A 4,104-nucleotide genomic window follows, 5' to 3' on the forward strand; every position below is an offset into this window, starting at 1 on the left:
CTGCAGGTGCACAGAGCACAAGACTAGAGGCTTGGGAGGCTTCTAATAGACTCCAGAGTATGTACGGAAAAACTTGGGTGTCCAGGCAGAAGCTTTTCCAAGAGGCAGAGCCTCATGGGAAACCTTTACTAGGGCAGTACAGAAGGAACATATGGGGTTGAAGCCCCCACAACCCCACTTCCCCACACTAATTAACATCAATGAAAACATTCCTACCCTATTAAACCCAATCAAACGCCTCACAACCTGCAGCCTATATGCACCACTTTCCAGACCCCAGATTCATAGTCCCACCAACTGCTTGCACCCTCAGTGTGGAAAAGCCACAGGCACTCAACACCAGCCCCACCCATGAGGGCAGCTGTAGGAGACAGACCCTGCACAGCCACAGATGCTGAGCTGCCCAAGGCCTTGGGAGCCCAGCCATCACACCCCTGTGCTCTAGATGTGGCATGTAAATTCAGAAAAGATGGTTTGGAGCTGTAGGATTCAATGACTGGCCTGCTGGGTTTTTGACTTGCATGGGATCTGTAAGTCCCATCTGTGTTTTGTGTTGTTTTCTGGCAATCGTTTTTCCTTTTGCCTGGGAATGCTTCTCCAGTGCCTGTACAATCATTATACCTTGGAAGTTGTTAACTTGCTTTGTATTTCAGAAACTCAGAGGCAGAAGGGACTGCAGCCTTGTCTCAGATGAGACTTTGGGCTTTGGACATTTCAGTAAATTCTGGAATGAGTTAAGACTTTAGGGGACTGTAGAGCAGGCATCACTGTATTTTTCAGTGTGACAAGGATATGAGATTTGGGGGCACCCGGGTCAGAATAATATGATTTGGCCCTGTGTCTCTACCAATACTCTTGTGGAATTGTAATGGGGAATGTTAAAGAGGGGCCTGGTAGGAGGTGATATAATCATGGAGAAGAGTGGGGGGGTGGAGGTAGGGGCATGGAGAGGATGGGGGAGGTTATTTTGTGGGCGTGAAAGACTAGGATGGGCGGCGGAATCTTCACAAATGGTTAAACGCTCTCTCCTTAATGCTGTCTGCATGATAGTGAGTTCTCTTGGTGATTATTGAACTGAAAGATTGAGTGCATAGTGTCCTGCTGGTTTTTGTTTTTGGTTTTGTTTTTTCTTGGAGACGGAGTCTCGCTCTGTCGCCCAGGCTAGAGTGCAGTGGCCGGATCTCAGCTCACTGCAAGCTCCGCCTCCCGGGTTTACACAACTCTCCTTCCTCAGCCTCCCGAGTAGCTGGGGCTACAGGCGCCCGCCACCTCGCCCGGCTAGTTTTTTGTATTTTTTAGTAGAGACGGGGTTTCACCGTGTTAGCCAGGACCTGCTGGGTTTTGCACTCACATTTGTGTTATTTTTCTGGGGAATTTCTTCCCTGTGGATTGTGAAACCTTACCCGACGCCCGTCCCATCATCGTACCTTGAAAGAAAAGAAATCCCTTTTAAATTCAGGGACTCATAGCCAGAAGGGCCTGTAGCCTTGTCTCAGATGAGACTTGGACATGTTTACATTCGGAATGAGTTAAGACTTTTGGAAACTTTTAGAAAAGGTATGATTGTGTTTTGCTCTGTGCTAATGACATGAGGTTCTGGGGTATCAGGGTCGGAATTATATGGGATGGCTGTGTGCCCCTATGACACTAATGTGGAATTGGAATCCTGAATGTTGGAGGTGGGGCCAGGTGGGAGGTGATTTAATATTGGACGAGAAGGGATTAGGGTGGAAGGAAAAGGAGGGGTAGGGTGGGAGGTGTAGGTCGTGAGTAGGGTGGTGGGAAGGTGGAGGGTAGTAGGAAGGGGGAGTAACCTGCTGCAGAGGCAGAGGCTCATGGGAAACCTCTACTAGGGCAGTGCACCTGTGGCTTTGCAGGCTTCAGCCCCCATGGCTGCTCTCATGGGTTCGGCTGGTGTGGAGTGCCTGTACCTTTTCCATTACTGAGGGTGTGAGCTGTTGGTGGCTTGTGAATCTGGGTTCTGGAGGATGGTGGCCTCCTGTGTGGGGGCTCCAAGCCTATATTTTCCTTCTGCACTGCCATAGTGGAAGTTTCCTAAGAGGCTCTGCCTCTGCAGGAGGTTTCTGACTGGAAACAGTGGGCGGTGGTGTGGGTGGTTCCTTCACCAATGGTTAACCTTCTTGATGCTGATCTCCTGATGTGAGTTCTCATGAGATCTGGTTGTATAACAGGATGTGGCACCTCCTTCCTCTCTCCATCTTGCTCCTACCCCGACATATGAAACATCTCATTGCCGCTTGCCTTCTGGGGTGGTTAGAAGGGGCCTGATCAGTGTGGGCCTGCTCAGTGGAGCTAGTCAGTTAGGACTTGGTCAGTGAGGCGTACTTAGTGGGGGCGTGGTCAGCAGGGGTCTGCTTAGAGTGGGTCTCAGGGGATCTAGGAGTGGGGGTCTTGGTGAGTGGGGACCTACTGGCAGACAAATGTTTGGTGTCTGGTCAGTGCAAAGCTGGGCTGCGGGGCTTGGTCAGTGGAGACCTGGTCAGCTGGGGCTTAGTGGTGGCCTTGTCAGTGTGATCTGGGTCACTGGTGACCAGGTCAAGGGGTGCTATTCAGTGGAAGCCTGGTCACATGGGACTTAAACAGCAGAGGCTCTTGTCAGTGAGTCCCTGGTCAGGGCAGCCTGGTCAGTGGAACCTAATCAGTCGGGGCCTGGTCAGAGAGGTCTTGATCAGTGGTGACTTTTGTAGCCTCGGTCTACGGGGTGACCTGGTCAGCGGGGATCTGAGCAGTGTGTGCCTGTTCAGTGGGGCCTACCCACTGGGTTCCTGGTCAAAGACATCTGGTCACCTCAGGCCTGGTTAGTAGGGGCCTGGTAACTGGCAGCCTATTCCCTGGAGGCCTGGTCAGTGGACCTTCATCTGTGGGGCCAGGCAAAGGGGTCATGATCTGTGGAACTTGATTAGTGAGGCCTCGTCAGTAAGGTCCTGGTCAGTAAGGTCCTGGTCAGTGAGGCCTTGTCACTGAGGCTTGGTCAGTAAGGTCCTGGTCAGTAAGGTCTTGGTCAGTGAGGCCTGGTCAGTAAGGTCCTGGTCACTGAGGCTTGGTCAGTAAGGTCCTGGTCAGTGAGGCCTTGTCACTGAGGCCTCGTCAGTAAGGACCTGGTCAGTGAGGCCTTGTCACTGAGGCCTGGTCAGTAAGGTCCTGGTGAGTGAGGCCTGGTGATTATGGGTCTGGCCGCGGGAGGTTGGTTTATGGGAGCTGGTCATGGGGGTCTATTCAGGGAGGGTGTGGTCAGGGAGGAGCTGATGTGTGGGATCTGGTCAGCAGGGATCTGGTAAATGGGGGCTGCTGAGCACTGCTGGGAGAGGTCAGAGGAAATGCACGTTATCAAAGGACCTGTGGACAGCTGGGATGGCCCAGTGGTGTCCAACGGCCCAGTGAAAATGGAAAAAGCAGGTGTTTAGATGGACCTGGGAGATCTTGCTCAGAGATTCTGACAGGACAAAGGTAAAGGAAGGGCCAGAGTGGCCGGTGAGATGGTCGCAGTCTATGGGCTGCACAGGATGGATGGAGGAAGCCAGGGAACAGGCAGGGTGGGCAGCGGGGGTGCAGGGAGAGGGGGGTGCATGGTGGGGGTCAGACCCTGTGAGGACTATTGGGGGTCAGGTGGGGTGGGCTCCAGGTGCACCCTCAGTGCACTGGGCAGGTCTCAGGACAGGCTCCCTGTATCCCACCCGGGTGATGTGGTCACTCCCTGGGGGACTGTTGTCAGGCCCTGGTCACCCATCCTGGGCAGAACAATCCCATCTCCAGACCGGATTTTCTCAGATCCTGCAGAGGGTACAGCATCCGGCCCAAGAGCGGCAGCCCCATGGCGCAGCCTGAGCTCTCCTTGGGCCTGAAGCAGCCCCTGCCAGCCCTGCGCTCCCTGGTCTCCCAGGTCCCGCTTTTCCAGTGTCAGCCGGCAGGGAGGACGTGCCCTCCCTTCCCTATGTGTCTCCTGGGCTGAAATTTGTGGCGCATTGGGACAGATATGGTACTTCCTTCAGGCCCATTTAGGGAGGGGTCTGGCTCCCAGCCTGGCACAGGTCCTCAGCTCTGCCTTGGTTGCCTTAGAATGAGATGGGTCAGTCCGTGCCCTGA

The sequence above is a fragment of the Chlorocebus sabaeus genome, chromosome 2 (genome assembly GCF_047675955.1).
Source record: "Chlorocebus sabaeus isolate Y175 chromosome 2, mChlSab1.0.hap1, whole genome shotgun sequence".
Lineage (NCBI taxonomy): Eukaryota > Metazoa > Chordata > Mammalia > Primates > Cercopithecidae > Chlorocebus > Chlorocebus sabaeus.